At 42.7% G+C, this 26999-nt stretch overlaps 1 protein-coding gene across 9 annotated transcripts in view; it reads right to left on the reverse strand.

Annotated features, from left to right (window-relative positions):
- Positions 1-26999, reverse strand: part of LOC123770330 (uncharacterized) — a 197647-nt gene that overhangs the window by 67319 nt on the left and 103329 nt on the right. The window contains exons 1-2 of one of the 9 annotated variants that reach the window (XM_069339795.1): positions 23747-23906; positions 20813-21474 (exon numbers count right to left, since the gene is read on the reverse strand). The exons of 1 other annotated variant lie outside the window; for it this stretch is intronic. The gene's annotated coding sequence lies outside the window, so the exon portion shown is untranslated. Of the gene's footprint in view, positions 1-20812; positions 21475-23746; positions 23914-26999 lie in introns of those variants that run through there. 7 more of the 9 variants (XM_045762121.2, XM_045762117.2, XM_045762119.2 and 4 more) reach the window with 7 other exon arrangements.

Below are 26999 nucleotides of genomic sequence, written 5' to 3' on the forward strand. Positions count from 1 at the left end.
CCGGAGGCAGCTGCCGACGCCATCTGTCTGCCAGATGGTGACATTTTCCCCCGGGGTCGCGACCTGTCACTTTAGCCCCGTCACCCTGCACATTCCCCGTCACCCTGCACACCCCCCAACCTTACCACCCTGACATAACTATGCCCGTCCTCCTGTTCCTTCAGTTCAGTCCGTCTCTACCCTGGAAACACAAACCGTAACTGTCTTTATATTCCGCTTGTTACAACTTGTAATAAAGTTGTTACATCTTGGCTTAGCGTGTTTATGACGTATTAGAACGTTGTTACAACTTGCTATATTGGTTGTTATAACTGGTTAGGAAGTGTTAAAACTTGTTCGAACGTTGTACCAACGTCGTAGTTTTGGTGTGTGTTTGGCGGGTATCCAGGTACTTGTATACTAAGCATCTGTCTATCAAGGGACCTGTAATTATGTCTCCTACTGGGCCGTCTGTCTACAGGTAAACGTTTCCAGCTCAAAGGTCAATTACCCGGAGGTCATTCCGTCCGGGTCATATTACCGAGGTGACATTACTTAGGTGACCCCGTCCATGTGAAACCCGTCCGTGTGAACCCGTCTAGGACCACCCTCATCACGACTCATATTTCTCCTCTCACAAATATGAGACAGACGCCTCATATCAACACATCTAAAAGTCTTAAACTAATACCTTACCTAACATTAGCATCACACAATATTAAGTGTGAACTTTAACCTATACTAACATTTAACTACCCATTTAACTTTAAACTTAAATTTTTTGTTTTAAAATTAACAAACACCGGAATAAGCCATAGTAAGGCTTAAGAGAATAGGTTTAACTGAATTGTCACATATGAAGCGTGCGAACAATGTTGTATGTGATACCACTTATTACCATGTGTATGTTACCACCTGTTACAGTGTGACCATCTGTGACGCCGCAGATGTTATTCTTTTGATGTGGGCTTCAGGAGACAGGTTTGGTGTGATGTCAACTCCTAGATCTTTCTCTCTGTCCGTTTCATGAAGGACTTCATCTCCCATTCGGTATCCTGTGTCTGGCCTCCTGTTTCTACCGCCTAGTTTCATTTTCATTACTTTACATATTACTTGGGTTGAACTTTAGTAGCCATTTGTTGGACCATTCATTCAGTTTGTCTAAGTCATCTTGTAGCCTCATACTATCTTCCTCCGTCTTAATCCACCCCATAATTTTTGCATCATCAACAAACAATGAGAGAAACGATTCTATACCTTCTGGGAGATCATTTACATATATCAGAAAACAATATAGGACCAAGGACTGAACCCTGCGGGACTCCACTGGTGACGCCTCGCCAATCTGAGACCTCACCCCACACAGTGACTCGCTGTCTTCTGTTGCTTAGGTACGCCCTTATCCAAAGGAGTACCTTACCTTTCACCCCAGCCTGCATCTCCAGCTTTTGCAGTAGCCTCTTGTGTGTTACTGTATCAAAGGCTTTCTGGTAATCCAAAAATAAGCAGTCTGCCCACCCATCTCTTTCTTGCCTGATTTTTGTTACCTGGTCGTAGAATTAAATTAATCCTGTGAGGCAGGACTTGCCATCCCTACACACAAACACATTGGATGTGTGTGTTTGTATTTACTGTTTATGTCTGCAGGCTCGGGCTATCAGCCCTTGGACCCCGCCTTTCTAACCAGTGTGTTGTGTGTGTGTGTGTGTGTGTGTGTGTGTGTGTGTGTGTGTGTGTGTGTGTGTGTGTGTGTGTGTGTGTGTGTGTGTGTGTGTGTGTTTTGTGTGTGTTGTGTGTGTGTGTGTGTGTGTGTGTGTGTGTGTGTGTGTGTGTGTGTGTGTGTGTGTGTGTGTGTGTGTGTTGTGTGTGTGTGTGTGTGTGTGTGTGTGTGTTGTGTGTGTGTGTGTGTTGTGTGTGTGTGTGTGTGTTGTGTGTGTGTGTGTGTGTTGTGTGTTGTGTGTTGTGTGTTGTGTGTGTGTGTGTGTGTGTGTGTGTGTGTGTGTGTGTGTGTGTGTGTGTGTGTGTGTGTGTGTGTGTGTGTGTGTGTGTGTGTGTTGTGTGTGTGTGTGTGTTCAGTTCAGTCTGCCCTCGTCCTCCTTTCAGAAAGTACATCGTATTTTGACGAATAAATCTTCTAAGGCCAAAAACTGATGTACTAAAAATCATAGCGGCTGACAAAATTGACGTGATGTCCCGTTTTCTATTCGTGGGTCATCGGTTAGGTTAGGTTCGGGCAATTTAGTGCATAATTATAGTGACGTTGTGGACGCTGGCGATAACAGGCTGGACAATCAGCGTCTCGTGTAAGACACTCAGCACTCCCTCCACTGCACCAGTCTTGTTATATAACACCCCCCCCCCACCCTCATTGTTGGCAAGTGGTCACCAATATCACCATGAGATTTAATATAAAAAGGTCCCTTCAGTGAAGTCAAGAAACTAAATGAACAGTACATATATGTTTTGTTTGTGGTGAGAGTTGCGTAGGTCGCACCTGGCGACATCTTCATTACCAATGATGGTGCAGCAAGGATAGAGAAGATCTTTTAAATGTATTATCATCTTATGTCGACGAGGAGGCCTGGTCGACGACCGGGCCGCGCGGTCTCTAAGTCCCCGAAATCACCTCAAGGGTACGGTACTTCCCTCACAGGAACAGCGCTAACATCTGACCATCTGACCTGGTTTCCGATTGCAGAGTGTTGTACATGCTGGTATGGCGGTGTGTCCACTCACAGGATCTTCTTGAGATCTTCTTGAGATGATTTCGGGGCTTTATATAGTGTCCCCGCGGCCCGGTCCTCGACCAGGCCTCCACCCCCAGGAAGCAGCCCGTGACAGCTGACTAACACCCAGGTACCTATTGTACTGCTAGGTAACAGGGGCATAGGGTGAAAGAAACTCTGCCCAATGTTTCTCGCCGGCGCCTGGGATCGAACCCAGGACCACAGGATCACAAGTCCAGCGTGCTGTCCGCTCGGCCGACCGGCTCCCCTGTCCCCTGTTTATTGGATGAGTGGCACTGCCCAATAAACTCGCCCCTCGGGGCAAAATTTAAAAAAATTTAATCTGACCACTTCCACCACAGCGATTTCAAGCTGACAGGTCAGTGTTCGTCAGCAGCCTCGCACAGTCTCCTGAGAGCTAATAACAAACCTCGTGTAGCCTTGTCAGAAGCCTCGCACAGTCTCCTGAGAGCTAATAACAAACCTCATGTAGCCTTGTCAGAAGCCTCGCACAGTCTCCTGAGAGCTAATAACAAACCTCGTGTAGCCTTGTCAGAAGCCTCGCACAGTCTCCTGAGAGCTAATAACAAACCTCGTGCAGCCTTATTGAGGACACAAACCGCACAAACTCGACACAAACTGCAATACCTGCATACAAGAGTGAGAGGTGAGAGCACCCTCCCTCCCTACCACACAACATATACACATTCCAGGCACTAGACACAGTCACGAAATCGTCAAAGAAATTGGTGTGTGTGTGTGTGTGGTGTGTGTGTGTGTGTGTGTGTGTGTGTGTGTGTGTGTGTGTGTGTGTGTGTGTGTGTGTGTGTGTGTGGTGTGTGTGTGTGGTGTGTGTGTGTGTGTGTGTGTGTGTGTGTGTGGTGTGTGTGTGTGTGTGTGTGTGTGGTGTGTGTGTGTGGTGTGTGTGTGTGTGTGTGTGTGTGTGTGTGTGGTGTGTGTGTGTGTGTGGTGTGTGTGTGTGTGTGTGTGTGTGTGTGTGGTGTGTGTGTGGTGTGTGTGTGTGGTGTGTGTGTGTGGTGTGTGTGTGTGTGTGTGTGTGTGTGTGTGGTGTGTGTGTGTGTGTGTGTGTGTGGTGTGTGTGTGTGGTGTGTGTGTGTGTGTGTGTGTGTGTGTGTGTGGTGTGTGTGTGTGTGTGGTGTGTGTGTGTGTGTGTGTGTGTGGTGTGTGTGTGTGTGTGGTGTGTGTGTGTGTGTGGTGTGTGTGTGTGTGTGGTGTGTGTGTGTGTGTGTGTGTGTGGTGTGTGTGTGTGTGTGTGTGTGTGTGTGTGTGGTGTGTGTGTGTGTGTGTGTGTGTGTGGTGTGTGTGTGTGGTGTGTGTGTGTGTGTGTGTGTGTGTGTGTGTGGTGTGTGTGTGTGTGTGTGTGTGTGTGTGTGTGGTGTGTGTGTGTGTGTGTGTGTGTGTGGTGTGTGTGTGTGTGTGTGTGTGGTGTGTGTGTGTGTGTGTGTGTGTGTGTGTGTGTGTGTGTGTGTGTGTGTGGTGTGTGTGTGGTGTGTGTGTGTGTGTGTGTGTGTGTGTGTGTGGTGTGTGTGTGTGTGTGTGTGTGTGTGTGTGTGTGTGTGTGTGGTGTGTGTGTGTGAGTGTGTGTGTGTGTGTGTGTGTGTGTGTGTGTGTGTGGTGTGTGTGTGTGTGTGTGTGTGTGTGTGTGTGTGTGTGTGTGTGTGTGTGTGTGTGTGTAGAAATTCAAGTACATACACACAGAACCAAATATATGAAAGGAAAGACATTGAAAAATCAAACAACGTTTCAAATATTTTAAATTCGAACACTACACAATCAAGTGCACGGAACACAAAAGTAAAGTAATTACCAGGAAAAAGTGCTAAGCCATTATGATTATATAGCACTTGAAAGGATATATGGACAAGGATTTAGGATAGGACGGAGGAAAGGAACTGTGCCCAACCACTTCGACGGTTGGGGACTGAACGCCGACCTGCAAGAAGCGAGACCGTCGCTCTACAGCCCAGCCCAAGTGCTTAGGTAGAATACTGCTGAACACACTAACAGCCCAGTTCAAAGCTTAAAACGTTCCTGACCTCTCCAGCGTGCAAAGAAATTTTACTACCTGAATCCATGTAATAAACATAAAAATTTATTGGGACCACTTAAAATTTCCGAAACTATGTTCATTAGAGTGTGGGCGAGATGCATAATTATTTACACCTGGAAAATGTTAAAGGGACTGGTTCCAAATCTACACAAGGAAATAACTTTGTGAAATCAAGAGGCATAACACAAGGTGCAAAACAGCTCCATTAAACATTAGAGAAGTAACGGGTGTGCTGAGGAACATAACATTAAGAGCCAAAGAGTTTTCAACACCTTCATCCCTTACACAAGGGACATAACCAAGAAAACTCGCGGTGATCAAAAGGGAACTTGATAAAACACCCACAAATGATAAATACCTGATCAACCTTTAGGCTGCGAGCAGCGGCGTCCAACTGCCTGGATGACCAGGGGCCAGATTCACGAAAGCACTTACGCAAGCACTTACGAACGTGTACATCTTTCTTCAATCTTTGACGGCTTTGGTTACATTTATTAAACAGTTTACAAGCATGAAAACTTCCCATTCAACTGTTGTTATTGTTATAAACAGCCTCCTGGTGCTTCGGAGCTCATTAACTGCTTAATAATTGGAAACAAAGCCGCCAAAGATTGAGAAAAGATGTACACGTTCGTAAGTGCTTTCGTGAATCTGGCCCCAGATCACCAACCAGGAGGCCTCCTCAGAGACCGGGCCGCAGGGACATGATCCATAAACCACCTCAAGGAATGTCACCTTACGTGTGTGATACCATCTGTGTGATACCACGTCACCATGCATGAAACCATCTGCATGTAGCCGTCTTTAACCAAGTTACCTGCTAACATAGCCTAAGCGACCATCTGTCTGCGGTGTTCTCTGTTACCATCGGGGCTTATGGTGAATTATTAACAAATGGGGGATTCCCAATTATATGTGGCAGCCTAGCTAGCAGAGGAGTTGGCAACGCCTGGTTGTCCAGTTAGTGATCTGGGGCCAGATTCACGAACGTACTTACGCAAGCACTTACGAACCTGTACATCTTTTCTCAATCTTTCCGTCTAATTACCCGAAGCTACCCAAATTTACTCAAAGCTTCCTAGCATTACGTAATTAATAAAGAAATATGACATTTACTCACTATATTGTTGGTGTTGAATGTAGAACATGAAAATACATCATACAAAAAAATACAAAAGTCCGTCAAAATACAGACGGACTTTTTCTCAAAAGTCCGTTCTGGCTACTAGGTACGACATATATATATATATATATATATATATATATATATATATATATATATATATATATATATATATATATATGTCGTACCTAGTAGCCAGAACGCACTGTTCGGCCTACTATGCAAGGCCCGATTTGCCTAATAAGCCAAGTTTTCCTGAATTAATATATTTTCTCTAATTTTTGTCTTATGAAATGATAAAGCTACCCATTTCATTATGTACAAGGTCAACTTTTTTTTATTGGAGTTAAAATTAACGTAGCTATATGACCGAACCTAATCAACCCTACCTAACCTAACCTAACCTATCTTTAGAGGTTAGGTTAGGTTAGGTAGCCGAAAAAGTTAGGTTAGGTTAGGTTAGGTAGGTTAGGTATTCGAAAAACAATTAATTAATGAAAACTTGGCTTATTAGGCAAATCGGGCCTTGCATAGTAGGCTGAAAAGTGCGTTCTGGCTACTAGGTACGACATATATATATATATATATATATATATATATATATATATATATATATATATATATATATATATATATATATATATATATATATATATACAAATTTCCGAAATTTTGGTTTTAATACACTTACACAACATACAGGTATATTGGGTCTTTTCCTCACCTTTATTCAAGTACAACGGCATTGTAGTAAGTTCCTTAGTTATTATTATTATTATTATTATTATTATTATTAACAGAAAGGGTAGAAGAATAGGCCTACAAATAATATACTAACAACGGTAATAATAGACGAAATGAATAACACTAATGCCGGGGATATGCTTATAAGACTTAGCAAATTCATGTTTAAATGGCACTGAATTCTCTTGAAAGTCACTGAGAATTGTGTGGGATTATCGTGGTCATAGTGGACTCCCTGCCAGGCTTCTCACGCGGCGCCCGCAAACACAGGCGACGCGCCAAATAACCCAGCGCACCGAGAACAAAGCGAGCTACTTAAAATATAATCAAGGTTTGGGACCAATATAATCAGCAGTGTTATGTTAGATTGCACAGCCCAAGCATCAAGCCGCATGCATCAGTGGATTCTTGTGCTGTGATCATCGTGTAGGGTGGGTGACACGCACACACATACACATACACACACATACACACCTGCCAGTTGATTGACGGTTGAAAGGCGGGACCAAAGAACCAAAGCTCAACCCCCCCGCAAGCACAACTAGGTGAGTATATACACACATAACACACTCCAGCGTAGTCTGTATCTAGTCAATTGAAAGACTAAGTTGGGTAAGGTTCAAAGGTATGCCACCAGACTTGTACCCGAGCAGAGGGGCATGAGCTACGAGGAGACTACTGGACAAACCTCACTTCACTGGAAGACAGAAGAATTAGAGGAGACATGATCACCATATGCAAAATTGTCTAGGGACGTGATAGGATAGATAAAGATAGATTATTTAACATGGGTAGTACTCGCGCAAGAAGAAACAGATGGAAACTGAGTAACCAAATGAGAAAACTGAGACATTAGAAAGACATTCTTCAGTGTCACAGTAGTTAGCAAATGAAATGCACTAGAAGTAATGTGGAGTGCAGTGTTACAAACCTATTAATTTAAGATTTCAACTTAGATTCAACAGAGCAGAAGTTGTTAAACACAGGGGACAAAATCTTACTGAAGCGACCATACGAGTCATAAATACTCATATTCACATATGGGACTAATAGAACAAGAACCCGGCAATGTGATGTTATAGTGGCCAGAATACGCCTGGGATATAGACGTATCTGGCAGCTTTCTCAAAACCCAAATGTCGAGTACACAATGTGTCAACTTTGTGAAAGAGAAAACATGCACTCTCTTGAACATTATATTGTAGAATGTCCCATACTGACTGACTTTCGCCCACCTGGGCTAAGGTATGCTGAACTCTGTAGTTACTATATGAGTACTGGAACACTTGATGATATATTGGACTTGTATCCAAAATTGACCATGTAATGTATCAATCATACAATGTATATATATGATGTAACTATATAACCTGAGCTTGTAAAAGCACCTTCATCACCTTCAGTGATTAAGTGCTTAATTGCACACTAGTTTCTTTATCAGCTACCTCACCCTGTCAGAGTAAATGAGACAAATGTATGTGAATGCATGTGTGTGTGTGTATATATGTATGTATATGTGTGTGTGTGTGTGTGTGTGTATGTATACGTATGGGTATAAAGTATATATGGAAGCTGATCAGAATTACATTTCACCTTTGTGAATGTACATTAATGACACTATGTAAAAGACACATCTAACACTTTATGTAGGGCATACGTAAATCTGTGTATCTATGTATTTACGTATGTAGGTTAGCTTAGCATTTTAAAAGCACCGAATCACCTTCTGTGGTTGAGTGTTCAATAAACCCTTGAACTATATGTTTAACACTTCTCTAACCCTGTCCATGGAGGACAGAAGAAAATGTATATATTTGGTTAGCATTGTAAATGTGTGGCCACGTCTGTGGTAGAAAATAATAATAAAAAAAAAAAACTCATATTCCGCCCAAGTAAAACAGAAACAAGCAACACTTAGTGGGTCAGCAAGAGGCCTAGGGCCCGCGTAGGAATATCTCTGCAAAAAAAAAAAAAAGTTGATTAACGGTTGAGAGGCGGGACCGAAGAGTCGAAGCTCAATCCCCGTAAGCACAATTAGGTGATTAGGGTAGTACACACCCACACACACACACAAAATGACTGCCTCTCGAAGCAGAATTAAAAACACTTGGTGATATACACCAGCTCCGATGAGATTAGCATTCTAAGCTCCTCTTAGGTTGTCATCAGACGTTAATGGCAGTGCTGTTAACGTAGATGTTTTTCAAGCACTGATGTACTACTGGTTAGGGTGACAGTTGTAGCAATGACATGTTAAATACGATGACAACGATGACCAAGTGATTGGCCATGATGTATACAAACTTTTTTTTGGTTGGAAATTCGATGGTTTTATTGTTATTGTTTTGGTGATGTACACGTGATCAATGTTTGTGCTATAGCCTAATGAGCATTACCAATCTGGCTCAATCACCTTCATAATGTTAATGTTAATTAGTGACTCAGTCAAGCATGCTAGCTCAGCAATTTACCTAAGTTAGCGGCTCCCCGGGAGTGGGAGCAGGCTAGTGTTTTGAAGTTGCCCCACAGACTCCTACCTAGTGAGATGCAGGCAGTCCACAGTGGGTCTTAGCCAGAAAGGAGAGAAGCCTACCCATCGTGGTTCTTAGCCAGAAAGGAGAGAAGCCTACCCATCGTGGTTCTTAGCCAGAAAGGAGAGAAGCCTACCCATCGTGGTTCTTGGCCAGAAAGGGGAGAAGCCTACCCATCGTGGGTCCTGGCCAGAAAGTGGTGGGGGCCACTCACCAAGGGTCTTGTGGAAGTCGCCAGAAGTAATATATCATCAATTAAACAAAAACAGGCACGCTCAATATTTTCATCATTTTCTTGAACGTACACACGCGCCGTTCCCAGGTCGTGCATGCGTTCTTTTCTTCTAGACATGCGTTTCATTCGTCTAGATGGGCACGTTCCCCATCTCTGGGTGAAAAAATCGGATGTTTACAAGACCCTACACTGGAAAAGATGTCCACAAAGTTCTGTCAAAACAAAGGCCATGGACAGTGTCGTCCAGCATCACGACCCGACGCTGGCCAGAATAACTACAAAGTATTTGCCCACGGCGGACCTCGAGTCTAGACCACTCCTGACTCACCATGGGACAGCCGTAAATAAATCAAATTAATAGCAGTTTAGTAGGAACATTTGCGACGTTGACTAAATATCCTGCAATAAAAACAAATCGCAGCCTCTATGACTAGTTCACAAAATTGCCGCTTGGCTACAAAGCTCCACTATAAACACTATACATATAATATGAGCCCAAGACAAATGTATATATCAAATTTTTACATTAATTTACCAAGTTTTGTCACAGTAAAAAAGAACACTTAAAATTACAAAACACTGGCTATAGGGGAAGCCAAGTGCCCTCGAATTTCATCAGTGATTATTGGACTTGTGATTACAAAAACTGTTCCCCAAAAAAATCAACCAATAATAGGCTACGCGACACTATTTTCAATTTAAACTCAATGTCTAATAGGCTACGCGACACTATTTTCAATTTAAACTCAATGTCTAATAGGCTACGCGACACTATTTTCAATTTAAACTCAATGTCTAATAGGCTACGCGACACTATTTTCAATTTAAACTCAATGTCTAATAGGCTACGCGACACTATTTTCAATTTAAACTCAATGTCATTTAAGTATTAAGTCTATGCAAAGAAGCGTTCTACACATCTCTGGAAAATAAAAAGAACCGCGCATAAAATGTGAAAATGCTGAAAATTGCTTGAAATTAAAGTATTTAGGCTTCCAATTTGGAATGAGACTGTCGCGCACATCACCAGGTACTGACATTACCCGGCACACCACTAGGCACTGAATATCAAGCACAAACAATGTTCATACATGTTTCGAAGTGGACATAGAAAAGAGGCGAGGGTGAATATGGAAAGGATTAAGTAGGAAAGACTAAGAAGTGTAGAGCGGGAAGGGGAGTACGCGTAGAGGGAGACGCCAAATGTAGAGGGAATTAGATAAACAGGATTAGTGGGTGAGGAAAGATACGATGGGTGTGAGAAGGAGCGAAATGAGCGATAGGCTTATGGAGGAAGGGGAGTAGAGAAAGGATGAGTCTAAAGAAGAGAAGGCAAATGGGAGAGAAAGGGTAAGAGGAGACTATGAGAGTGAAGCAAAGAGGCGTGAGAGAGGGTCGAAATTGAGGGGGGGAATGAATGAAAATGGAGGCGTTAGATGGGCAAAGTTGAAATGGAGCTGAATGGGGCTCTGAGCTAGCTACCGTCACCTGTAACAGGTTGCTGCAAGTGACATATCCTGAGGACTGTGTAAAAACGTCGTGAACAGCAACTCTCTCAAACTTTTAAAATATAATATAGTAATGTAATTAAATCCTTTAGACCTGGCGAAACTGAGTGCCTGGAACTCTGCAATTACTGTATCCCTTTTCGTGTTCTTGAAGACATTTTCATACTCCATACAAAATTTGGTTGACCATGTGCTGGCAAACAACAAACTTCATGGCCTCATTTGACAGGCGCGAGATGGGGGGGGGGGGATCTTTGTATTAAGGAGCTCGCTTATAAAGTTAATAATAAAGTTTCATACAAAGTAATTTAAAGTTTCATAAAACCTATTTCACGGTTGCAATATGCCCATATTCCCAGCCTAGGCTATGCAAATAAGAAATATAATACAAAAAGCGGGGTAGGACTAGTGTAAGACGAACAGTGGGCGAAGGACCATGTGGGGAAGGGGTATATATTCACCTCAAAAATATTAAAACAACTTTAAATAATAGGCCAGAAGAAATCCTTTTCTTCGGGAAACTACCTCAGCTTTATGAGTTATCTATCGCAGGGGCACGACTCCCTCACTAATCACTCATCATCCACAGGCTTCATGACTCGTTACTCACAAGGCAGCGTCCTGGGGGCTAATTACTCTTAAAGCCAAGGGCTTACACGATTCGCTCATCCGTGCAGAAACAGCTTCTCCGGAGACTCTTGTGAGTGATGTCTCGTAAGGAACCAACTGCCATTTTCTCCCCTGTTTTCTTCTTGGCGTATACAGACCACCGAATTTATTGCATGCCGATAAAAAAAAAAGAAATATTTGCTTGACTAGTTTAACAATAATCTGTTCACACGTTTGTCGTGAATTGTAGATTTTATTAACAAATTCTGCACATAAAAAAATTCTTACTCAAAATGAATACCACTCCGCTCATGGGGATGGGATTCCACCCCGTTTGTCGACGTATATTGAGAGCTTACTTTAGTCGACGATTACGGTCAGGACTAAAATGTCCTGAACATAATGCTGAACAATAATAATCCTGAACCTAAATGTCGTGAACAATAATAAACTGGTTAGTCAAGTGAGCGAGAGAGCGGCTTTAATTACCCCTTCAGATCTCGCAGATTTTAAACCCTCACAACCAAACCACACCACGGCTCACAACTCAGAAAGAAACATCTATTCAACTGGTAGTTGAGTAATGCAAACGGCATCACTGTGTATTCAAAAGGAAACGATATTTCGGAAGATTACGATTTATTGTTTACTCTCGAAATGCAAGAAATGACTGCACTCTATAAACGGCCTTACGACCCAGCTTCTCATCAAGTGACGGCCATTTCCTCAACACCTGATGCAATTCCCATACACGAGCTCACTACCCACATAGATATGGCTAAGTGGTTCTAGGTGAAAAAAAAGTGGGGGTAAGTTATCTCATAAAAACGAGAAACGCCTTCATTACTCACATATATGGCCTACATATAAGCCTACATTACTCACATATATGACCTACATTACTCATATATAAGCCTACATTACTCACATATAAGCCTACATTACTCACATATAAGCCCTAGCCTAAACTATCTTGACTGATCTAACGACAGAGATAGTTATATCAGTCAAGATCTATCGTGTTCTTGTCTCAACATTGATTTAAAGTTCACTTTAATGAAAGACTTTATGAGTAATTATTCGTGAATAACTTGATTCAATTGTCATCAATGCAGAAAGAAAAGTTTATGTTTAGCCCCTCGATTCCTTATTCAATGTATATATATAATCTACTGGATAGCGACATAAACAGACAAACGGGATAAATAGGCCGGCAAAGGAATCTAAAATAGATAGGATAAACATTAGAAAGATGGAATAACCAAGATAGAAAAATAAACCAACGAAAGAAAAACGAGAGAACAACAGACAGGTGAGATAAACGCCAGACTTGGGTATCTGAGATAATTCAGATATTCTCAGCCATTGTGATCATCCAATTGTTTTCCAAGTATGGGAGTGGGATCAATTGATCTACAGCCTCTTGCGTCGTTCTTGTGCCCTCCCTTGAAGACAGCCAGGTCATCCCCTCGTTTTCCTCCTATGGCATTACTTTATAAAAAAAATCTCAGTGACTCAATGAACATGGGGTACTTTTGCCCCTTTTGTTTCCTCAATGCATTGCTGCATCACCAATGACTGTTTTGTATACTATAATAGGCTATTGCATTTAATATAATCCTTTTACGTTTTCTTAAGATTTGTTCAGTTCCCTCTCGGAAGTATTTTTATTGTTTCGATTTGGATTTGACAAGGATGTGGGAGGTAGAGGGACGGGGAGCTGAAATTTGTTGTATGGCAGTAGATCTGCAACGGCGCGCCTGACAGCTGGGTGGATAGCGCTTCGGATTCGTAATCCTGAGGTTCCGGGTTCGATCCCCGGTAAAGGCAGAGACAAATGGGCAAAATGTTTCTTTCACTCTGATGCCCCTTTTACCTAGCAGTAAATAGGTACCTGGGATTTAGACAGCTGCTACGGGCTGCTTCCTGGGGGTGTGTAACAAAAAGGAGGCCTGGTCGAAGGCCGGGCCGCGGGGACGCTAAGCCCCGAAATCATCTCCAGATAACCCCAAGATATACCTCTTAATCTTTATAGTTCTTGCTTAATTTCAACATGTAATTGATTTCCTGAAAATATTCTCCTTCAACTACTGCCATTGTCTTGGATATCCTTTCTTTAATTCCTATAACTGTTTTGACTGTGATTCATTCAAGGTGGGGTTGACAGTTCCACTGACCGTACTCTACTTGGCCCAGTGTGCAAGGTCCGACTTGCCTAATACTTCAGTTTAATTCATTTATTATGCACCCCATACCCATCATGTGGGCGGTAGTGGAAAGGGTTACAGAGGCACATAATGGGCTCAGGGACTGAACCCCACAATTCATTTAGCTAAGCAAGTTACAATCTTGATGAGCTAGTTACAAAATTCAGTATAAGTCGTCACATCATCAATGGGTTCGAGATTGGCCACAAGTACAGTTTCTAAATTAAGCAACTGACATATGTGGAGAGCTAGTGTCACCATTGATATGTTTGTCCTGCACACCGCCCCCATCCAGTGGGCAGCGGTGGATAGGTTACAGTCACTTAGTTACTACCTACAGTTAGCAAACTGCTTGCCTAATACGCAAAGTGATTTTCGTTATTTTCAACAAAAAAATTCCAATTGGTTTATTTGAATTAATATTTTTGCATTATATTAAGAACATGAATTACTGACAGTTATGTCATTGAAGGTTAGGTTAGGTTAGAATAGGTTAGGCTAGGTAGGATAGGTTAGGTAGGTTAGGTTTGGTCATATTCTGTGTTATTTTTAACTCAAATTAAAAAAATTAATAAAATCATATATTATATAATGGAAAGTTTTTCATAAGAAACATATTTAGAAAAATATAAAACTTTAGGAAAACTCGACTTATTAGGCAAATCGGGCATGGTCTAGTATTACGCTCTGGCTATTACGTACTATAAATCTATAAATATATATATACAGGTATATATATATATATATATATATATATATATATATATATATATATATATATATATATATATATATATATATATGTCGTACCTAGTAGCCAGAACGCACTTCTTGGCCTTCTATTCAAGGCCCGATTTGCCTAATAAGCCAAGTTTTCATGAATTAATTGTTTTTCGACTACCTAACCTACCTAACCTAACCTAACCTAACTTTTTCGGCTACCTAACCTAACCTAACCTAACCTATAGAGATAGGTTGGGTTAGGTTAGGTAGGGTTGGTTAGGTTCTGTCATATATCTACTTTAATTTTAACTGGAATAAAACAAAATTGACCTCATACATAATGAAATGGGTAGCTTTATCATTTCAAAAGAAAAAAAATTGAGAAAATATATTAATTCAGGAAAACTTGGCTTATTAGGCAAATTGGGCCTTGCATAGTAGGCTGAGAAGTGCGTTCTGGCTACTAGGTACGACATATATATATATATATATATATATATATATATATATATATATATATATGTCGTACCTAGTAGCCAGAACTCACTTCTCAGCCTACTATTCAAGGCCCGATTTGCCTAATAAGCCAAGTTTTCCTGAATTAATATATTTACTTTAATTTTTTTCTTATGAAATGATAAAGCAACCCTTTTCTCTATGTATGAGGTCAATTTTTTTTTATTGGAGTTAAAATTAACGTAGATATATGACCGAACCTAACCAACCCTACCTAACCTAACCTAACCTATATTTATAGGTAAGGTTAGGTTAGGTAGCCAAAAAAAGCTAAGTTAGGTTAGGTTAGGTAGGTTAGGTAGACGAAAAAACATTAATTCATGAAAACTTGGCTTATTAGGCAAATCGGGCCTTGAATAGTAGGCCGAGAAGTGCGTTCTGGCTATTAGGTACGACATATATATATATATATATATATATATATATATATATATATATAGATATATATATATATATACAGTATACTGTATCGTACCTAATAGCCAGAACTCACTACTCGGCCTACTATGCAAGGCCTGATTTGCTATTTGCTCATGTCAATCACGTCCTGTACCACTTCACCTCAAGCAAATATAAGCTTTGGCAGAGCATGCAAAATTTGTCTTTGAAAATGTAAGGTGTGCCTTGCGAAACGCATCCCTATCAAAATGAACTTTTGGAGTTAATTTTTCAATGTCCCTCGACAATGAAGAAAAACATAAGAAATATTGAAAAGAATCGTGTTAGAATCTTTAATCATACCCTTTCGGTCATATTCAACATATATATATATATATATATATATATATATATATATATATATATATATATATATATATATATATATATATATATATATATATATATATATATATAATATATATATATATTAAAAAAGAATTATAATATAAATCTTTATTAGTATTTTTAATTTTGTCCCTTTGAGTTAGAATTTTGTCCCTCAATGCAATTTCGTTTAGATATGTTCATGATATACAGTAGTTTCCTTATGGCCCAAAAATAGGACTCTGGATATATTTTTATTAAAATTAAATAATCTAACCTCTTCAATTAAGTTCATAATGGAAATTTAACATAATAATTCAATATAATTTTTAGATGTCTTAGCTTATATATTTGAACATAATTTCAACTTTACTTGATATATTAAAATAAATAATGCTGGTTCATTATAAAGCATCATTTTTACTTCAATATTTTGGTGATCTCTCAGAATATGTACTGGTAGTTCAAAACATTTCCTGGTGATATCAGTGTCATATAAATCTATCGTATAATTTTCAGCTTAAAATACAAAAAGACTTTAATTTCAAAGTTTCTCAAATTACTAGAAATATTTTCTTTTGTTTAAAAAATAAAAAGAATATATCATAAAAACCACATTAGTTACACAAGTTTCATGACAACTTTATGTATTTACATCCCAAGATTGCTCATATTTTTTATAATATCAATGTAACATTTAGGGATCTTTATATCATTAAAACAAAATTATTAATAGTTTCCCCCATTAAATGTAATGAGTGTGTCCACAAAATTACTTGTAGATCTTTAAATAAATTTTATGACAAAACTGGTACAGACCTAGTCCAGAGAATACAGTACAGTATACGGACGTGGTGCTAGAATCATTGATCTTACCCTTTCTGTCATATTCAATAACATGTTTGCAAAAAAGATTTATATATATATATATATATATATATATATATATATATATATATATATATATATATCATATGATTATATATGACCGCACTGCTGATCTTATAGTAGTAGTACTGTATAAGCTGTCTATGCATGCTGCTAATTATTTTCTTACTCTCTGGATTAAGAAGAGCAATCAAGTTACCGACATTCGTGGTAAAGACACTCTAATGATTATTGAATGGTATATATTTTCAACAACATTTCGTTCCACTCTGGAACATCTTCAGTTATGAAATGAATATACAAGGTGGAAATTTATCTGAAATACACATGTGAAAGAGGTGAGGTTGTGTGTGTCTGTGGGAAGGGGGGGGGGTAAGGTGAAGTAATCACACATAGGTAAAGAAATAGGGGAATAATGGGGATGGATGTCAATCAAACACTGGGTAAGGCGGTGGGCGAAGAGAATCCTAGAGATGTCCGGTGCTGTATGGCGAGGTAAGGTCTGGATCTGAGCAAGGTAGGCAAGGTATCCAAGTCCTTACTCTGTTTATTTACGGTGGGTCTTTTTTTCCTTTTATGAGTACAGCTTCCAGTATTTGCAGTCTTCTCTGGTTAGTGGTGGCTGCCAGGAGTGTCGTATTGCCTACTAGCATCTTACTAGTGAGTGTTGTGTAATGTACACTTTGCATATGGTTTCTAGGGGCACCAACTTGTTTGAAGAGGGTAGGTCTGTCTTCTCTAAAGCTTTGTGGTGGCCATGCCAATGTAGTAGATCGAAGATCACATCCTTCATTGGGACATGTAAACTGATTGGTATACCACGTTTGTTTTATGGAGGGTTGTATTCTTTATTGGGGCTGTTCTTAAGTTCAGCAGGCGTTCCTTTGCTCGAGTATGTGTATGTGTGTATGTGTGTGTGTGTATGCGTGTGTGTATGTGTATGTGTGTATGTATGTATGTATGTATGTATGTATGTATGTATGTATGTATGTATGTATGTATATATATATATATATATATATATATATATATATATATATATATATATATATATATATATATATATACATATATATATATATATATATATATATATATATATATATATATATATATATATATATATATATATATATATATATATTATTTTATTGTATGCATGGACGATGAATTATGTTACCAAAATAGTAGAGAACGCCAAGTGCTGAGATTGGCAATTGGTATTCAGCGCTGAAATAATCCTTGTTGGAAAGTAAATACTTGTTAAGTCTTATAAATTAACTGGTTTGTTGACCAGACCACACACTAGAAGATGAAGGGACGACGACGTTTCGGTCCGTCGTGGACCATTCTCAAGTCGATTCACAATCGACTTGAGAATGGTCCAAGACGGACCGAAACGTCGTCGTCCCTTCACCTTCTAGTGTATGGTCTGCTCAACATACTTCAGCAACGTTATTGTGACTCATCGCCTAACTGGTTTGTGTCATATTCCGGTATAGTTGCATTTACGGATGTCATGCGCAACCTTAATGCCGCTCATTTACTTGATCAAAACAGCCTCGCTTCTTGCAGGGTCGGCGTTCGATCCCTGATTTCAAGACGATGGATACCATTACCTCACTCCGTCCTCATATTCCATACTTCTTTTTTCTCATACAGTTTATCATTACAATATACAGTCGTACAGACAGCGTTCCCTCTCTTGATACTCTTCCTTATCCTCTACTGGTAATACAATTTGTGTTAGATTGGGCTGAGGCTACTTGACAACATACAAATCCTGCGGGTGATTTAATTTTGGTTCTGTTATACATATTAAAGCTATTACATAGCTAGTTTGCCCACATAACGTTGCAAAGTTGTAAACGAATGAGCTGAGAATATGAAATGTTCAAATATTCTTATATTTGTATGCAATGTTATATAATTGTATTACATTAGTACAATATTTATAATAGAGTACAATAATTTATAATACAGTATGACAATTTATAGTATAGTACAATATTTATTATATGAATTATACCTGAATAATAAAGAGCAAATTAAAAAGGCGCAAGGTTCAAAATTAGCCTCGTATCTGCTCAACAAATATAGGTATTTCTAGGCCAAGTTACCTACCGTACTTGTATTACTTTGTCATGAGAAACCATTAGAGCATATATAGTTCAGTATTATTTCCCGGGTCAATCATTCATCATTGTCAGGTATCTGCTAGCCCAGGTTCTGGCTCATTGAGGTTGTCAGTGCTGGGACTGGTAATCATTCAGCGCTGGGACTGGTAATCATTCAGCGCTGGGACTGGTATTCATTTAGGGCTGGGACTGGTATTCATTCAGTGCTGGGACTGGTATTCATTTAGGGCTGGGACTGGTAATCATTCAGTGCTGGGACTGGTATTCATTTAGGGCTGGGACTGGTAATCATTCAGCGCTGGGACTGGTAATCATTCAGTGCTGGGACTGGTATTCATTCAGGGCTGGGACTGGTATTCATTCAGGGCTGGGACTGGTAATCATTCAGTGCTGGGACTGGTATTCATTTAGGGCTGGGACTGGTATTCATTAGCGCTGGGACTGGTAATCATTCAGTGCTGGGACTGGTAATCATTCAGTGCTGGGACTGGTATTCATTTAGCGCTGGGACTGGTAATCATTCAGTGCTGGGACTGGTATTCATTTAGCGCTGGGACTGGTAATCATTCAGTGCTGGGACTGGTAATCATTCAGTGCTGGGACTGGTAATCATTCAGTGCTGGGACTGGTAATCATTCAGTGCTGGGACTGGTAATCATTCAGTGCTGGGACTGGTAATCATTCAGGGCTGGGACTGGTAATCATTCAGGGCTGGGACTGGTAATCATTCAGGGCTGGGACTGGTAATCATTCAGGACTGGGACTGGTAATCATTTAGGACTGGGGCAAGTATTCATTGAGGATGATCCCAACCCTCATCCCAAATGGATAAGCTAATAAATCAGAGGAAAGAGTAGAATTAATGTATTTGTCAAGATAAGACGATGAAAATAAAAGATAAAAATGATAAAAAGGAATACTGTACTTATTTTGTCTTTTAGTCTACAACAGATATGTATATATATATATATATATATATATATATATATATATATATATATATATATATATATATATATATATATATATATATGTGTGTGTGTGTGTGTGTGTGTGTGCTGTGTTTGGCTACATATGCATACATATGGCGTTGTTGGTCTTATAGTGTAAGCTTTCTATGATTTTATTTTCTTAGTTTGAGTATTAAGAAGAGCCAGTCAAGTTACCAAAATTCATGGTATCCAAATGAGCCACAAAAAGACATGAGAAAGAAAGTCTTCCAATTTCAACATAGTGAACCGATGTAATGAGTCAAGAAGTGAGGTGGTCGAGGGTAAACTCCATCCACAGATATAAATATATATATAATAACCCTACAGCCTCTGGAACATACACACAAGTTTGATAAAGGTCGAGAGGCGGACTTGAGAGCCGCAGCTCGTTCCTCTTAGGTACAACTAGGTTAGTACATATATTTTTGAACAATTTATAATACTATAAATAATAATAATAATGATCAATAATAATAATAATAATAATAATAATAATAATTATAATAATAATTATAATAATAATAATAATAATTATAATAATAATAATAATAATAATAATAATAATAATAATTATTATAATAATAATAATAATAATAATAATAATAATAGACGATCAATATATAAGAAATAATAATTACTAGAATAATGATCAAATAACCCCTATCACAGGCATCAATAACAACAATAGTTTCAAAATATAAAATTACAAGTCCTCTTCAGATAATTGTCACGTTTCCTCGCTGTGGGTCCCGTAAGCCAGATATTCCCGCCAGATGTTACCGAGAGGGAGGGAATTATCAGGGAAGGCGTCAAGCCATTACGACTATATAGCACTTGGAAGGAATTAGGATAAGGATTTGGGATGGGGCGGGGGGGGGGGGGAAAGGAATGTTACTGCGGCCTCTACTTCCTTCTCTGTCAGAACTCTACGACTACGGAGAACTCTACTAGCTTACCTGCTTCAAGAACTAACTCTATATGGCTATAAGAACTGATGTTAGTATCCTTGTATATTACTCTATGACTTTCAGAACCAGAATTTCTGGCTTTGGCTTACCTGTGCAGGTGACAGAAGTGCTCTGCAGGAGTCAGCTCTCACACACCGGGATCACCGGGGCAGGTGAGCAAGAGGAACACTTGGTAAAGCAGGTCGAAACAGCTGTGAGAACCTTCACTCGGTTGTGAGGAAGTTCGAATGCTGCTTAAGACGTTCGAACTCAAATACTTGGCGAGGACCTTAGGACACCTGGCGATGCAGTTCAAACAGCTAGCGCAGCAGCGGCACAAGGGACTAGCTGTAGGCCGCTAGCAAAAGGTGCTCAAAACAATGTAATTTTCCAGCTGGCCACAGAGATAGCAAAGTGAGAGCTTTGAGATAGGGCGGGCGGGTAGGCCTAGTGGAGGACCAACCAGTCTCCTCTTACTGGGGGCTTTAGGCCTAATCCCCTGCCAGTTCAGTAGTATCCAGTCCACCTCATTGTGCCATCTTACGACGAAAGAATTTAGTTCATTGTCCACTGCTCTAAAATTTGCGTTATTTATTCTAAGCGTTTTTATGGAACTGAGAATTATAATTGTTATTATCGTGTTGGCCTTTCTTCTAACAAACACTCAAATGGATTAATTTCGTCCTCAAAATAACAGAATCTTTGAATTATCACAGAACCAGCAACGCATTTCCATAGTTATTTATAGTTTACGGAGAACAATAGTGGGAATCTTTAACAAAAATTTCTTTAGAGATCATATCTTTATAATTGTCATCCTTTAACACGGCTCGCGTCTCCTGTAATGTGAGCTCCCCACAAAAGAAACTCTTAGGTGTTGTGAACTCAAAACAAAAGTAGTCCCCTGGGTGTTGTGAGCTCAAAACAAAAGTAGTCCCCTGGGTGTTGTGAGTTCAAAACAAAAGAAACCCTTGGTGTTGTGAGCTCACCATAAAAGAACCAACCCTCTTGGTGTTGAGCTCAGCACACTTCCCGCCGCCAACTGACAACACCCACTGTATGTCAGGTGTTCCAAGCTTACTCCACCTGAGACCCGCCCACCGTTATCTTTCAACACGACACTTGACTCCACCAAGAGCCTGCTGTCACCTCAGGCCCACCCAGTGTTGTCAACTGGCCACACGTCACCTCAGGCCCACCCAGTGTTGTCAGCTGACCACTCACCACACCTCAGGCCCACCCAGTGTTGTCAACTGACCACTCACCACACCTCAGGCCCACCCAGTGTTGTCAACTGACCACTCACCACACCTCAGGCCCACCCAGTGTTGTCAACTGACCAGTCACCACACCTCAGGCCCACCCAGTGTTGTCAACTGACCAGTCACCACACCTCAGGCCCACCCAGTGTTGTTAACTGACCAGTCACCACACCTCAGGCCCACCCAGTGTTGTTAACTGACCAGTCACCACACCTCAGGCCCACCCAGTGTTGTTAACTGACCAGTCACCACACCTCAGGCCCAGCCAGTGTTGTCAGCTGACCAGTCACCACACCTCAGGCCCAGCCAGTGTTGTCAGCTGACCAGTCACCACACCTCAGGCCCAGCCAGTGTTGTCAACTGACCAGTCACCACACCTCAGGCCCAGCCAGTGTTGTCAACTGACCAGTCACCACACCTCAGGCCCACCCAGTGTTGTCAACTGACCAGTCACCACACCTCAGGCCCACCCAGTGTTGTCAACTGACCAGTCACCACACCTCAGGCCCACCCAGTGTTGTCAACTGACCAGTCACCACACAGGCCCCCCCCCCCAACAGTGTTGTCATCAGCTGACCCCAGCGTCACCACATTCCTACCCAGTGTTGTTAATTGACCACACTCACCCCGCAAGCCCACCAATGCTGTCAAGTGATCACATTGTCACCACAGACTCGTCCAGCGTTGTAATCTGACCACACTGGCATTACACGCCCGTTAATTGTTGTCATATGCCCACACTGTCAATGCAAACACATCCAGTAATGAAATGTGACCACACTCTCACTACACGCTCCTGTCAAGCGTTGTCAGCCGACCAAACTGTCATCACATAGCCAATCTAATGTTGTCAACTGACCACAGTCACCACACTCACACCCAGTGTTGTCAACTGACCGTACTATTACCAGAGCTGGGAGGGAGCAAGAACGAGGAAATATTACAGCAATTAAACCCCCCCTCACATCACTTGAAGGTAGAAGAAACAGGGAACACATGATCACCACACGCAAGATTCTTATGGTAATTGACAGAACAGACTATTTTAGCATGGGTGGTACTTGAATAAGGGGAACACAGGTGAAAACTATGTAATCTTATGAGTAACCAAGGATTTTTTTTACTCAGAATAGTAAACAATTACAATGCAGTAAATGTTGAAGGTGGACTCGACACACAATTTCACGGGTAGATGTGAGAGACCTTGGGAGCCTATATTGTAGATGGTTAGATGGTTGTAAGACGGAATTCATAAGCCGTAGCTCGTCCTCTACAACTACAACTAGTGACAACTGTCACCCCAGCCCTTCCCCCACCCCTCCCCCCCCTTCTCCTAGTGTTGTCACCTGTCACACTGTCACCACACCTGTACCCAGTCCTGTCTGATGATACAAGTTACAACTCTACTAATGCTGATTCGCCACACTGACGAGGGCGGTGCCGACGCTGGAGAAGGCAGCACCATCAGGACACACACACACACTCCTGTACACGAATGACACGGCCAAGACACGGCCAAGACACGGCCAAGACACGCACAAGACACGGGGGAGACGGAGAGGCTGGCCCACCACTACACGCGGAGGAGGTCTGGCTGCTGGCGCACACGGAGCCAGCCTCGCCCCATACGATTTATCGCCTCTAACCTTCACTCGCATTCAATTTCAACTCAACACCGCAAGAAGGACATGCCGGGGGTAAATCACGCGGCCACTTCCTCGGGCTGGGGGGCCGCTAGCGCCCCAGAGGTCGGCCCCCAGAGAGCGTGACACCTGTGGGTACCTTGACGACTGGAGGAGCGTCGGGGAGGAAGCGGCGGCGAGCGGGCCGGGGACACGACCACCGCGACACCCACAAGGCGACTGACGGAGGGGAGAGACCCGCCCGACGGTGGCAGTCGCTATAGAAAACGAGATGCAGGGAGACTGTGTCGCGCTGGATGCCCACACACCGCTACCTCCATCTCTATCTCTGCCACCACCGCTCACACACTCTTATATTATCTCCCCACGGTGACACAAACTCCACAAACTCCCACCGGTTGGCGGAGAACCGTTTAGGGAGGTTTGGTGAGTTTGTGGTAGTTGACGGTGCGGTTGTTGGAGGTAAAGAAAATGGGGCGCGGGCGGGTTGCGTGCCCGGCATGGCAAGACACCTGTCATTTCGGCGATAGGCGGGCGAGCGGCGGCATTGTCGGTCGGTGGTTAAGGGTGGCCGTTCTGGGAAGGTGCAGGGAGGGGGGGAGGGGAGAGGACACAGAAGGGGAGGAGGCCGCGCTGGAGACCAATATCCGAGGAGGAAATTACCGCTGACGAAGACACCTGCGGGTAAAAATAGGGAGAGGATGTGTGGCCGAGCCCTGAGGCAGGGCGGCAACAGTGAAGGGGAGGGTCCGTGCCGCTAGCCCAATTCCTCCCTCCATACCTCCCTCCCTGTGGTGCACGGCCTTTACTCCCTCCCTCCCTGTGGTGCACGGCCTTTACTCCCTCCCTCCCTGTGGTGGTGCACGGCCTTTACTCCCTCCCTCCCTGTGGTGCACGGCCTTTACTCCCTCCCTCCCTGTGGTGCACGGCCTTTACTCCCTCCCTCCCTGTGGTGCACGGCCTTTACTCCCTCCCTCCCTGTGGTGGTGCACGGCCTTTACTCCCTCCCTCCCTGTGGTGCACGGCCTTTACTCCCTCCCTCCCTGTGGTGCACGGCCTTTACTCCCTCCCTCCCTGTAGTGGTGCACGGCCTTTACTCCCTCCCTCCCTGTGGTGCACGGCCTTTACTCCCTCCCTCCCTGTGGTGGTGCACGGCCTTTACTCCCTCCCTCCCTGTGGTGGTGCACGGCCTTTACTCCCTCCCTGTAGTGGTGCACGGCCTTCACTCCCTCCCTCCCTCCCTCCCTCCCTCCGTGTAGTGGTGCACGGCCTTTACTCCCTCCCTCCCTGTAGTGGTGCACGGCCTTTACTCCCTCCCTCCCTGTGGTGCACGGCCTTTACTCCCTCCCTCCCTGTAGTGGTGCACGGCCTTTACTCCCTCCCTCCCTGTGGTGCACGGCCTTTACTCCCTCCCTCCCTGTGGTGGTGCACGGCCTTTACTCCCTCCCTCCCTGTGGTGGTGCACGGCCTTTACTCCCTCCCTGTAGTGGTGCACGGCCTTCACTCCCTCCCTCCCTCCCTCCCTGTAGTGGTGCACGGCCTTTACTCCCTCCCTCCCTGTAGTGGTGCACGGCCTTTACTCCCTCCCTCCCTGTGGTGCACGGCCTTTACTCCCTCCCTCCCTGTAGTGGTGCACGGCCTTTACTCCCTCCCTCCCTGTGGTGCACGGCCTTTACTCCCTCCCTCCCTCCCTGTAGTGGTGCACGGCCTTCACTCCCTCCCTCCCTCCCTGTAGTGGTGCACGGCCTTCACTCCCTCCCTCCCTCCCTGTAGTGGTGCACGGCCTTCACTCCCTCCCTCCCTCCCTGTAGTGGTGCACGGCCTTTACTCCCTCCCTCCCTGTGGTACACGACCTTTCTCCACGAACAGTGACGTGCAACTCTCTCCAACACAACCGTGCTTCCCGTGCCGCTGACGGCGACAACTCTCACCAAGCTCAGTCGTACCTACAGCGACACGTATACCAGCCTCATCTGCCGTACCGTGCCGTACACACCCCCTCCCTCCCCTCACACACACACACACAAATCCCGCCACGCCAACCCATTCCTCCCCCCCCCCCCCAACTCCCCCTCCTCAGTGTACATCCATACTTGCACTGTCACCATCATCCACACCTCTCCTCCACCCCTTTCCTCCCCTCCCCCCTGCCCCTCTCCCCCCACCTGCTACACAATGTCACTCTACCCAGCGCCGCGGGGCACACAGGTAATCACCCCAGCAGCAGCCTGGTGCTGGACACACTGCCCTGCACCTGGAGTCTACCCCCACACCTACCTGGGGGGAAACCCACTCACCTGTCTGGGGTAGGGTATACTCCTGTCTAGGGCAGGGTATACTGTCTGGGGCAGGATATCCTCCTGTCTGGGGCAGGATATCCTCCTGTCTGGGGGCAGGATATCCTCCTGTCTGGGGGCAGGATATCCTCCTGTCTGGGGCAGGATATCCTCCTGTCTGGGGCAGGATATCCTCCTGTCTGGGGGCAGGATATCCTCCTGTCTGGGGCAGGATATCCTCCTGTCTGGGGGCAGGATATCCTCCTGTCTGGGGTAGGATATCTATCTGTCTGGGGCAGGATATCCTCCTGTCTGGGGCAGGATATCCTCCTGTCTGGGGTAGGATATCTATCTGTCTGGGGCAGGATATCCTCCTGTCTGGGGCAGGCTATGCATCTATCTGGGGCAGACAATCTATCTGTCTGGGGGTAGGATATCCTCCCGTCTGGGGCAGGCTATCTATCTGGGGAGGCTATCTACTTATCAAGGGAGTCAACTTACTAAAGACCAGCTTACCAATCTTAGGAACTTACAATGATTAGTTTCCTACCCCATTGTTAAAGAAACTTAAATTCATTATTAGCATTATTATTTTCCTAAGGGAAATTAATTAATTAGCTCCACCACGGAATAAAGTAGACCTTTGTAAGTTTCTTTAAGTGTTTGTACACACTTAAAATAAACTAAGTAGTGTGTAAATTAATTAAAAGTTACAGTTAGAAATTATAAAGTGAGAGTAACTAAGATATTCAAGAATCAATACTTTCAGTAGTGCAATAGTTGCGTTTCCTGAAGCTGATATAGTAATATTATATAATAATATTATATATAATAATATGTTATATGATAATATTACCCCAAAATATTTTAATTCCCTATAATATTTCCCTAAAATACTTCTATATATATATATATATATATATATAACTGAAAACCCACACCCCAGAAGTGACTCGAACCCATACTCCCAGAAGCAACGCATCTGGTATGTACAAGACGCCTTAATCCACTTGACCATCACGACCGGACAAAATGAGGTGATAGCCGAGGCTATTTGAACCACCCCACCGCCGGCACTCGGATAGTTATCTTGGGCATAGCATTTTACCAAATCAC

The sequence above is a fragment of the Procambarus clarkii genome, chromosome 42 (assembly GCF_040958095.1).
Source record: "Procambarus clarkii isolate CNS0578487 chromosome 42, FALCON_Pclarkii_2.0, whole genome shotgun sequence".
NCBI classification, from domain to species: Eukaryota; Metazoa; Arthropoda; class Malacostraca; order Decapoda; family Cambaridae; genus Procambarus; species Procambarus clarkii.